The 12,931-nt window shown below is 39.2% G+C and overlaps 1 protein-coding gene across 3 annotated transcripts in view; it reads left to right on the forward strand.

Moving 5' to 3' along the window:
* The window catches only part of CPEB4 (cytoplasmic polyadenylation element binding protein 4), a 55,979-nt gene that overhangs the window by 25,119 nt on the left and 17,929 nt on the right, over window positions 1-12,931 (forward strand). The gene's annotated exons all lie outside the window — the stretch shown is intronic.

A 12,931-nucleotide genomic window follows, 5' to 3' on the forward strand; every position in this document is an offset into this window, starting at 1 on the left:
TGATAGTCGTCTTGTCAATGCTTTGCCTGGAATTTTCCTCTTTTTTAACACTACACACTGAGTTAATGTTTTTGTCGAGCTATCCATAATAATCTTTTTTATCTACCATAACCCTATTTTTTTTATTAAACTCTTTTAAATATTGTACTGTATTTTATATTGTTGTACCTGCCCTGAGACCTTAGGGTGACGTATGAGTAATAAATCAAACTGTTACTAACATTAATAATGAATAATAATAACCCCACAATCTTTCCAAGTTACTAACCGTCAGTTGATTAATATACCTGTGAATTTGGGATTAAGTATTCAGCTCTGCTAAGCTTTCACACTGTTGTGTGAGGTTAGTTAAAAGTAACCAAAGCAAAGTCATGAAGTGCTCTTAAAATGGTGTAATACTTAGGTTAATGATGTTGAGGAAGAATAAAAAATTATCTCCCTTTTAGATGAAGTCATTCCATATATATGTGTGTGTGTGTGTGTGTGTGTGTGTGTGTTTTCCTGTTCCATTCTTAAAATCTATGAAGATAAAGTGGTGATAGTATTAATGAGAGCAGATTAGGTTATTGTAGGAGGTACATTAAATGTATCAAGCCCAGCTGGTTGCATCATATTAAACTGCTAAGACAACTACTGTACAGTGTTTTTATGTATGTTGATCATTGAGGATAAGATTTCTATAACACCTCACTTTTCTCTTCCAGTGTTAAAATAAAATGGTGCCACTTACAACTAGAATGGTGAAGTAATGGCAAACTATGGGAAAGCCCCAATATAATATGTTAAATAATAGTGGAAGCTTTCTTGAAGCAGCAAGCAAAATCTATAAATAGGAGGATGCAGAAACATTCTGCTTGTGTTTTCTTAGTCCACCTCTTATATGCAAGAAAAAGAAATTTTGGTGACAAGAAGACTGTGTCACAAAGAAGTTCAGAGCTTCAACGTGCCTTATGTCTTCTTAGTCTGTCTTTTTCAAGTTGCAAAATGCTGACTCAAAAGCTAGTTGGGTGACATTAAGTGCTGTGTGCAGCAAGCTACAGCACATTACTTTCTGCATTAATTAGAGAGGCTGTTGCATGTATTGCAACACAGCTGCCTGGTAATAATTTTGTAATATGAAGAAATTCTAGATTTTTATGCAAACCCGATGGTTTTCTAATGTATGGAACATTGCTTTATCTGAATGTTGATAGAGTATAGTCTGTATAGTCTGGGGCAAAACCAAATTGAACAGTTTTGATGCAGCCTAGTGTCCATTTTTATATTATCTAAATCGGGAGCACCGTATAAGTACCCCTCCCATGACTCACTCCTTGATGTGGTTGGTTGATATAGACTCAGCTTCAAGACTTGGTTATATGTAACTGCACCTCTGTTTTTATACTGAATCTGCTCCATGTATGCTTTCATTATTGCTTGTATGGTTAGGCGTTAATTTGCCCATATGTTTTTGATAAATCAATACAAATTTTCAAAAGGAAAAAAAAACCCTGTTTAGATAGAGTATGAGGAGGGAAGTAAAGGAATGATTTAAACTCTCCCTTCATTTATTTCTATGATGGGCCCATTATTTTTTCTGTAGATTTGCTGATTTTTCTGAAGTGCCTATTATGCTTGGAACACTTTCTGTGTCAAAACACTTTTGTGGTTTGAGGACTTCTCTTGAGGTTGCAGTCACATGTGTCCATTTGCAGTAAAACGGCAACCACTGACTTGTTGAACATCCTTTGACGGAGCTTTCAGAAAGCCACAGCCACTAGTGTGCAAGATCAAAGGCAAATGAGTGACTTATTCAGTATTTTGGACAACTAATAAACAGCTCACTGAAACTATGCTTAAAAAAAACCTTACTCAAGGAAGTTATTCTAAAGTAAGCTGCCTCCTTCAAATAAGACATAATGCTAACTAATCACTATTTGAGCTTGTTTTTAGAGAGATGAGTAGAGCCAAGTGACCCCTTGGCTTGAAGAGGCTGTAAACCTCCCAGTGGCTTACTTAAGGTGGTAATGCCTAATAAGAAGCCAAGTTTTTAAAGTTCAAAACATAACCCGACTGGTTACCAGCTTTGTACATTCTCAGGAGATAGGGGAGTATCAAAATCTTTATATTGGTGCTTTCTCCCCCTTCGTTGATGATACTTGAAAGATCTGTATGGAACTCGAGCCCTCTTAAGGGATATTTTATACAAGTTAAGTAAACATGCAAGGGATGGGGCATGGAAGCAGGCATACTAATTCCACCACCACCAAACCTCCACAAATTGGAAAATCAGGGTTTTAACATGTGTCGGAGCCTCAGTGAGTGCAGATTTCCAGCTTCAGAAGACTGCCTCCAACCCAGAAGAACTGGTGGGGATGGGGACATGTGCTTGTCCCCATGGCTGCCTCTTGTATGTTTACTTAACATTTATAGAGAACACCTGAAGAAGCTTTTGTGTCCTCTGTCATTGTTGTCCATTTTCATCCGTTTCAGTAGTAGGTGGGTTCTCTTGGAAAGCAAAGAGAAAGTGGGGCACTTGTGTAAAAATGCATGTAGGAGGTGCTTGTGTGGTATGGGATAAGATGAGTGCTGGACTTTCAGCAGAACAAGCTTCTGCAAAGTATGAGTAGAGAAAACAAGAAAATGACTTTGGCAATAACAGAACTGTAAATAAGTTAAGTGTAGAAGGTGGGGTGGACTGGGAAGGGAGGGGAGCCTAGAACACGTGTTTGATGGGGTTAACTTTCAAAAGATTTAGGAGAATGAAGAAGTGTCTGATTGGGAAGTTGATACTTTTGATCAGGCCTAGGCAAACTCAGCCCTCCAGATGTTTAGGGACTAAAACTCCCATCATCCCTGACCACTGGTCCTGTTAGCTAGCGATGATGGGAGTTGTAGTCCTAAAACATCTGGAGGGCTGAGTTTGCGTTTGCCTGTGCCTGCTTTTGATTCTAGGTGTTGGAAAGTAGAGGTGTAACATTTCTGGAATTTTTGAAGCCATTTAGCGTGCCTTCTAGGGGGAAAGAGAAATATATGCAATATGTTCTTCTCATACCTAAACTTAGATTGCCACCTTGAGATCGTGATATGTATTGTGTGTAATTTAGCAAATAATACTACATTGTTTGCTATGAATGTCTTTAAAGTTTTATTCAAACAACAATTATATACTGTGGTCAGTGCTTAAGAGTGACCTGCAAGTTGCTGGACTTAAAAGTGAAAAAATGCATTTTGGATTTTGCTAGTTGGCAAAATAATAATAAAATAAAAATTGACAATGGGAATGCTTGACACTGTAGTAAACAAAAGGGAGGCTTTATTATCTGGACTTAGTGCTGGTGGCTTGTATCCAGAGAACTGTGCGATTAGCTTTGCATACCAAGGAAGCTTTGGAATTGTTTTTCTCAAATAGCAGTTCCCCTTTCTCATTTATGGCAAACCTCTTTTGAACCAGAAGAATTTTATAAGCCGTCTGTGCTATGGAGTGCACTTTCCAACTTTAAAGGAAAAAGGCCTAAGATCCTCCACCCTTGAGGTTTTAGAAGGCTGGTCTGAGGCAAAGTGCTCGTTCAGCCCTTTCAATGAATACTGTGTCTTCTAGGTGGGGCATCACTTTTAACTCTTAAGGTAGCATCTATGAAATGGCAGTTGGCCTTTATAATGCATTTGCTACCTGACAGTAGCATACCCCTCAGTATTTTGGACAACTTCTTAACGAATGTTGCTATTGAATTGTCATTTGGCTCCAATCTACTTTGCGGGAGTTCAGTTAAATGTGCCTTACCTAGAGACCTCTGCATGAGAGGACATTGGAGGTGCTCTCCTTCACTTCAGTGAAACCAACAAATGTAAGCCTCATTTTTGAAAAATGACACATCAAAAGAATGAATAGACCCAAAATAGCAGCAAGAATCCGCCAAGGTCATTGAGCAATAACCACGGTACAATAGCTTGTGAAGAAAGAAACTGCTTCTATGATGAAACCTACTTTTCCCTTCTGGTGTCTGAAGAATTTCAAAGTCTGTGCCAGAGGATGCCACTGTCACAAAGAAGAGAATTGACTGTGTAACAAACTTCATTTTGAAGTCATTAGAAATGACATAGTTAATAGATCCTTTTTTCTTAGTGTCTCTTTTTCAAAATTTATTTCTTTTATGTTTTCATGCTGGTCTGATTTACCTTTTTGGATAGTATGAAAACTAACTGAAATAAATGCACTGATTATGTTTCTGGTTCTGGTTTCCTTATTTGGCTTGATGTCCATGTGGTGGTTGCAAGCTCCAGACTTATAAAACAACTTACAAAAAAACATAGGAGGCCAACTTGTACTGAGTCAGACAACTGATCCACCTAGCTCAGTATTGCCTAGACTAAGTGGCAGAAGCTTTCTATGATTTCAGGCATAGGGCATTCACAGCTGTACCTGGAGATGCTGAGGATAAAGCCTGAGACCTTTTGCATGCAAGGCAGATACTTTACCAGTTAGCCATTTCACTTCCCAAAGGTCTGCTGAAAAGTTCCAAAAAAAGGGGCAAGGGAGTTCTAAGTTGAAACTGAGTGAATTAGACAAAGTCATCTCAATGAGAAATACAATTTACAGAGAGCTCACAAAGCTCCCTTTATCTGAAGCTAAGTCTTTCTTCCCCAGTGCTGGGTATAGGCAGAAACAGGACTCTTGAGGGCCTTCCTTCACATGAAGCTATTAGAGCAATGATTGTGCAGTTCTTATCTATTTGTTGCTCAGTAGCTGCAATACTTTCTTCGTGGAAAGACTTCTGTTTCAGAAGTTGTTTCCTTTTCTCGGAACGTACTCTCAATGTGATATATCATCCTTCATCAATCACACCACAGAACTGCAATTGCAATGGCCAAACGTTGCTATTGCAATGGCTGTTGCTAGTGACATCATGAGTGACAAAGCAATAAAGGCCTACTTACATGCCAATGCCATTTTGTGGGCATTTATTTTTACAGTTTCTTATGGCTGCCGGCTGCACTGCTGTGCAACATCAGTGCTTCATTGCTTATACAGCAGTATTTGAAGCTGTTTGGTGGTTCTGTCTTTCCACAGAGTCATTTGAGGAACTATTAAAGTTTCTATCCCACCTAACCTGGTATTTAGTTAGCATTCAGCTGGACAGGGCAAGTTTTAGCTGCTGTACTCACACACTTCTATCTGTGATCACACATTTCTATCTTTCTGTGATCACACACTTCTATCTTTGGGGTCTGCCCTCCTGGGAGCGTTTGTAGAGCTGTTCTAATTAAGCTGATAACTTGTAGATAAAGACACAATCTCTCTCATTTTCTTACAATGGAATTATCAGTGTCACTTCATTTTACAGCAAACCAAGTTCAAACTTGGAAACTCAAGAATTTTTATTTCTGAATTGTAAACTTACCTCCCCACCCTCCTTTAAGCCAAGTGTTGGATGACTATTGACATTCAAAGCTTTAAATAATTTTCACTTCCTGCTACAAAGTTGTCTGGGTTTTTTTTAATTAAATAGGTATTAAGTAAAATAAAAAATATTAAATAAGCATTAGTTTATTGCACAATCATAGTATAAGCTGATTACTTGTAAAGCTGTATATTGAACATTCCATCTGAAGTTTAGTTTTGCATATAGTGAGGCTTGTTATTTAAATAAGCAAAGGATGAAGTGATTCTGGAGAGACTTGTTTGGAATATGTTCTGGGATGTTAAGACATACAGGTACATTCAAAACAGACCCATGATGAGTGCTCTACCTGGAGCTGTGACAGTGTTGCGTGAGCACAGGGCCAGTAGTGGCAACTGCACCAGAGTGAGCAAAAGTTCTGAAGCAGAGAACTTGTGAGATAAGAGCCTCCCATCCCCTTAGCATACTGTGGTTGTCCTTTGGATTTGCTGCCACTCACCTTGTGACTCCACCTTGGTTCTCACCTGCCACATTATGCCCAGGAATTAGTGTATGTTTGGTTGTGTACAGTGGTGACAGCGGGAACTGAAGTAGGAACAGGGAGAACTGACCTGACGAGGGGATGAGAGCACCAACCTCTTTCATGGCCTTGACCTGCTTTGTGAGGAAAAGACAAAGTGTTTTTAAAGTGCTTTTTAAAGAGTTCACGTTACTATACACCCTTGCATCATTTTGTCTCTTTTAGCACTATACAATACACCACATGATGCAGTATTTCAGAAAGTGGGAGTTTACAGGAACACTGCCTAAGGTGTTGGGACTTAGTGCTGAAGTACTGGATTATCCTGCAAAAACCCACCAAAGAAACAATATATGCAACAAAGCCCACTGGCAGCTCTGTCCATCTGTTTATTATGGCAACACTATTGCTGGACAGTCATGTTGACTATTTACCATATCTAGTGCCATAGTATATCCTCTTCCATCACTGCCCTGCAGTGGTCTTTTGGGTTGTGGTGGGGTGGGGATGAGCAAAGAAAACTGTAAATGAAACATTAATTAATATATATTTCAGTTCTTCTAGATGCCCTATTTCTGGCCAGTGTTTCAATATTCACAGCTCCTAAGTCAGAAATAACATTTTAAAGAGTTTGAGGGTGTTTCTTCTGCTAGGCAGTGGACAAATGACCCGCCCCCTTTTGTTAAGCAGCCCTTAAACATGTTGCTCACTGCATCACTGTAATGTGCAGTTAACCTTTGTTTCACCTTAAGCTCAGTTTCCAACCGTGTTTATATATACCTCAGCTCTTCAAAACCTAGCTCATCTTTATTGGAATAGGACAGCCTTCCCCAATGTGGTACCCTCCAGATATTTTTGAGTACAAACCACATTATCACAGGTCACTGGTTGGAGCTGATGGGAATTGGAATCCAAACTGGAGTTGTTTCCTTCGGAAGGAGGTACTCTCTTAATTTGAGAGATATAAGAAAAGGGTTGACCAATTTGCAGCTAAAGTCTAATGAATTTCACAAGTACTGATTACATTGAGTTATTGTATCGTGATGGGAAACCATATTAAAAAAAGAGCATGCACCTGTCTAATTCAAAGACAAAGAACTAAAATTTCTAGATACCTTAAATGACAGTGCTGTAGAATAGTTGGTTATGGCAGCAACTATAGACCTGTTATTGAGTGGCTCCCAGGACCTGGCACAAGAGGTAAAATTAAATTTAAAATACCCTACATGTTTTTATTTATAATTTTAATGATAAGTACATTTATAATCTGCCCTATCCTGTTGGTTTAGTGTTCCATATATACACATTTAATCTGGTTGTTAAATGTCAGCACAAAGAGGAGAATTCTACAATTGTTTTGCAAGTATTTTATTTTGCTATTCAACAACATTTCTTGGCTCATTTTTTTTAAAAGAAAAGTGACTTTTCTTTATTTTTATTTCCTGACAATCGGCCATCTTAGAAATAAACCATTCCATAATGTCTGTCTGATATTGTGAAAGACTATGTAAGTTTGTATTGTGCATATGCATGTAAGATTTAATATTTTTGGTAATCTGAACAGTGTGTTTACAGCCACCCTGAATAAAGTTACTGATTTTATAAGTAAAGTTCCCTAATCAGACTGCTACCCAGAGAAATTACAAACAGGTTGTTACTGAAAGGTTGTAACTGTGGCTGGATTTATTGTTTTTTCTTTTATAAATAATTTGGGTTCTGTTTTGTAGTATACCTCAAACTTCAGGTATTTTACAATCTAGCCCTTCCAACCACTTTGTCATTGCTATTTCTTACATTAACTTCATGTGAGCTAATCTCACTCACATTAGCTGCACATGAGCCACTTTCTCACATTAGTGTCCCATGCATGAACTGATCTTTCTCTTCTGATGCTGTAAATGTAAGAAGGGTTTTGGACAATTTGTCATGAATGAATTTGAGGGATCGGAACTTTATTTGCTGTTCTTAAATGCTGGCCCAGGTTAAGCAAAATTTGTGTTGGATATTTTATGTTGTAGCATGTAGGTTTCTTTCACTCAGATCAGAGCAATACAGTGATGCTAGCAAATTCCTTACTGCTTGAGTTATTCTTTGTTCTCTCTAATTGTAGCTGCCCCAGGAACAATTTTGCCTACAATTGACTACAAAGTACAGAAGCTAATTCAATACCATCAAGATTCTCAGTATTTATGGTTGATAGTTGGCTCAATCTGTAACTGGGTGATTTTCGAGTACTGTACTCAAAATTTAGTGTATAGAAGCACATTGAAAATCTTAGGTCAATATGCAACATCAGCCACCAGGAACACACACCAATTTGAACCACCTGTTGGATCCCAGTAGTTTCCTGAGCTTTAGTAAAGTGCTAATGACCTTTAGAGGCTTGGCTTTTGATACCTCTCTGCACCTGGCCTGGGGCGGGGCCTGACAGGCCTCATAAGGACTGCTCCTGTGACTGTTGCCCAGCAAGCACTGGGGTATTCCAGCTGAAGTTTGGAAGAAAAAGTTTGCTGGTAGGTTCAGAGAAACTGTTTCTTAGCACACATTTCAGCTTAGAGCATTCATCGTTTCAATACGTGATGAAGACTCCTAGCTTAGATGGTTCTCTTGCTCTCTCTCTCTTTTAAAGGTCTAGACAAATTAATGGAGATTAGATACATCAATGACTACTAGCAGTAGTAACTAATGAAAAATGGGTATTCTATCTGCTTAACAAATACGGGGTAGTTGTCTTCATGATCTGCTTGTAAACTTTCTTATGGCATCTGACCAGTTACAAAGTGCTGCATTAGATGGATCATTGTTGCTGTTATCCACTTAGGCCATTCTTTTCTTGCATTCTAGTAGATCAGGTTATGCATTTTAGCTTACGTTCCCTAGTTTACAAAATTTATGAAAGTAATTACAGAATAAACTGTACAGGATTTTTTGGTTTAACGACAAATATGTTGCCACTTTGGTATGTAAATAGTGTTGAAAAATGGAAACTTAATGGGAACCAGTAAACTGTTAGCAGGTAAATCTGAGATCCTATAGATTTGTGCTTGATTGAATGGTTCTTGGTGGCTTTATAGTTTCATTTGTCAGTTTAATCATCATTCCCTTGACCTCAAAACCTGCAAATCACAAGTAGCTCCACACTTTACAGAGTAATCATCTTTCCTTGGGATACACAATGGTTTCCCATAGGCATCTGGTTGGCCACCTTGAGAACAGAATGCCAGAGTACATAAGCTTTTGATTTGACCTGGCAAGGCTCTTCTTTTGTTCTTACAGTGTGACCAGCACACATCCTTAACAGTTTGTGAACAAATAAAGCTGCCTTACGGAAGCAGACCATTGGTCAACCTCATTTGTATTTGTCACTCCAGCAGCACTGGATTGCTGATGTCTGAGGCAGACAGTTTCCCCACTTCTTGATATCTGGAATTCTTTTGAATTGTGTATGGTAGGGATCAAACTTGGGGACTTATGCAAGCAAAACACTTCCTCCAAATATATTGGGGAGATGTAGCCCAGTTGGGGCTCCCTGGCATGTTTAGGCAGGTGTTGTATGCCACACATCTTTCCTTTTACACTTCGTTTGCAGCAGGAAATATTGGTGTAACAGCATTGATGGGTGTAGTATTACATAATGTTTCAGGTAACGTTTTGGGGAAGTGAACTCCAACTGCCTATGACAGTCATCCTTGCCTTCTATCAAAGTTCTCCTTTCCGCAGAACTGCTTCTTCTGCAAAGCAGGACCATCCTACCCTCATATTTTCCTGTACTGTACTGTCTGCTGTCACAACTATATCTCCCCCACCCCCCATGTGTTGGTCAAACTGTTATCTTCTTTCATATCTCGCCTGTCTGTTGTATCCAGAGCCCTACAAACAGGGATCGTGTCAGTTCTTCCTTCCATACAGGCCTTTAATTGTTGGTCCTAGATAAATGAAGCTGGAATGGGAGTTATCACTACTTTTGGAATGGTTAGCAGAAACATCAGTTTTTCAAATTCTATTCTAGAACTCTGTACCCATTACAGTTAATACCTGGACACAGCGATGATGACTTTCTTTTGGAAAGGCGGCTACCTTCAGATACTAACAAATATATGTCTATAAATATTCTTATAATGGTTCTGCTTCCACAGTGGGCAGATAATAAAGTGTTCTTCATTACAGAGATTCAGAGAGGTGCATGAATTTTTATCAATGAGTTTAACAGGATTGCAATTTTCTGGCACAGTGAATGGGGTTGGGGATGAAGTTACAGACTATTTCCCCAGCTGTGAGCCATTCGTGTAGTTTCAAATTAGGATTGAGGGAAATCTAGCAATGAAAGTTAGGTTTGTCAACAAAGGAAGCTGTGTAAATTGGCACTAAAATCACTTGATTTTCACCCAGACAAAATTTTTCTATAAAGGTTTTAGAAGCAATCTTTCTCTGCTTTTCGGCTCCTTTGATGAAAGACATATTTTATGTAAAGTGAACTGGGGCACTTATAAAGTAGTAGACTTCTCTCAAGTGTGTAACAAAAATACTGGAAAATAGGGTGTCTATAGAACCATAGAACTGTAGAGTTGGAAGGGACCACAAGGATCATCCAGCCCAATAGTGCAGGAATCTTTTGCTAGGCTAGATCCGGAAGTGGCCCACCCACTGCTTATTACTTTTGACAGGTAGGTGGGACCACCTGTGACACTTAGATGACATTGCGTGATATCAGATGTGTGATATCACTTTCAAAGGAAGAATTTGGCAAATACTTTGAAGTGCCCTCTTAATTCTTCCTTTGGAGCCACAGCTTGAATTTCAAGGCACAGTTTAGTTAAAATACAAGTCCCACTTTCAGCAGCGATCTGCTCTGCTCAGGGACTCTGATATGGAGCTCCTGAGTGGAGCTGATTAAAGCAGGGCTTGCTTTCAGTGCTGAGTTTAAATTCAGTGCTCAATGCAAGCCCCACTTTCAGCAGGGATGGGTCCACTCAGGAGCTTCCAAATGGAACTAATCCCATTAGGGCTTTCCTTTGGCATCAAATTTAAAGGCACTGAATGCAAACCCCTTATACAGAAGAACAATCGGGAGCACATTATGCGCCACAGCCCATTCAAATGGGTCTTGTGGGCTGAATTAGGACCACAGCAGGCCTAATTTGCCCTGCAGCCTGAGCTTTCCCACCCGTGTCTTAATCTGTCAAACATAAGCACCCTGTGAAGATTACCACTGGGGCAATGCACTTCAGCTCTGCCTCTAGCTGAAACTTCAGTCTGTACTTGAGTCAGAAACATCTAAAACTTTTTGAAATATATGATACAGGGATAACATCATCTTCATCTCTGGAATGTTTTGAGAATCACTATAGCGTTGCCTAGATAATATAAATGTGGATGACACAAATGTCACTGTATTTCAATACATACATGAATAGGTCTACATATATTTAAATGAGTTTTTAAAGTTGTAGTGTTTGGCTGTGGTTTCTGTGAGAAATCTGTGTTAGAGACAGCTTGGAAATCTGCAGCAGGAAAACCTACTACAAGTCTGTATTATTTTCTTGGTACCATTTATGTCAAAACCAGACTCTTTGTGACACATAAGTGACAGAACAGGGAGTCTGCCAATTCAGCATCACTCTCATGGGCCTCACTAGGAATTGCAGCTATGTTGACCAGCTCGTCAGTGTACCAAACAAGGAAAGTTGTGTTGTATATTTGGTTTTGTTAGCCAGTTATAGACCACAAGCAGAATTTTATAGCTTTTTAGGCAGGGAATGCTCTGAAAACACTTGAGGCTCTGTCAGGCAAACACAAGGCAGAGTAGTGTAGCTAGATTTTTTACTTCAGTAATTACAGAAACACCCTAGGCCTTTCTGGTTTTATAAACAATGAAATACTTGATGTTTAGCAGGAATTATTGTCAAGACCTTCCTTTCCAGTATGTTGATACTGAGTGTTGAATTCTCCTGTCCACTGTACAGTTATCACCCCTTTCTAGCTCCAGCCCCTCTGAACATGCCAGTTTTACCTCATCAGACCCTATGTGACTGAGGGGTATTTTAATTTGTTTGAAAGGAGTGAAGAGAGGATATAGGCGAGAAGAGCCACTGGCAAAAGCTCTGTTCTGTGGAGAGAGTTGGTCAAGTAAACGTGTTGGGAGTGGAGATATCAGGAACAAAAGTAACAAATCTTTTAGGAAAACAAAAACAAATGTTTTGCAGGGTTTATATTTTCTATTTTTTGTTGATGAAATGCCTGAACCCTCAGGGTCAATACAAGTGGTTCTTAAATAGTGGATTGTAAGCTTTGCTGTATGTTCCTAATACTAAGTGTTGAATACGATATAATGTGACATATGATGCTCTCTGCCTAATGGACTATCCCTTGTTCTGGAAATTAGGGGGATGTAATCTTGTTTCTGGGTTTAATAGGTAAAAAAGAACGTTGCTGGTTGCTGCTCTGTGCATGAGGTGTTTGTTGATGTGTGAAGCTTTTTAACTCGAAAAGCTATAGCATAGCTGTATTTTTCTTCTTCACTGGCAGCATTGAGAAGCTAGAGTATTGGAGCAATTTATTCTCGATGGCCAAAGCTGACAAATAACAGAGGGAGTTCAATAGATGTAGGTAGAAAGCAACCAGTTTTGATGCCTCATACCTAATCTACAGAGTCCTGCATTGGTTTATCCCAATTGATCATGTGCTTACAAGTGACTTGCTAGATGTGGGGCTAAACTGGGAGTTGTAGGCCCTTAGACATTGACCTTCCTGTGTTTGATGTCACGGTGTTTGTATGGTCCTGTCAGTTTTTCCTGTGTAAATTTTTCACTGGGGAGGGTGGTACCTTGTAACCAAATGTCATGATATTGAGGAAACACACAGAATGCTAGAACTGAAGTCGAAAGATGCAGTGTCCTAGCAACATGAGAGAAACATTCACTACTAATAAAGTTGCAGTTCTGCAGGGTGCCCTAGTGAGCACAAAGCAGCTAAAGAGTGAGTTTTCAAAATGAGATCTCTTTGCTAGCTTCTGTCATGTTGTTGTGTACCC

This window comes from Podarcis erhardii (genome assembly GCF_964252035.2).
Source record: "Podarcis erhardii genome assembly, chromosome: 2".
NCBI classification, from domain to species: domain Eukaryota; kingdom Metazoa; phylum Chordata; class Lepidosauria; order Squamata; family Lacertidae; genus Podarcis; species Podarcis erhardii.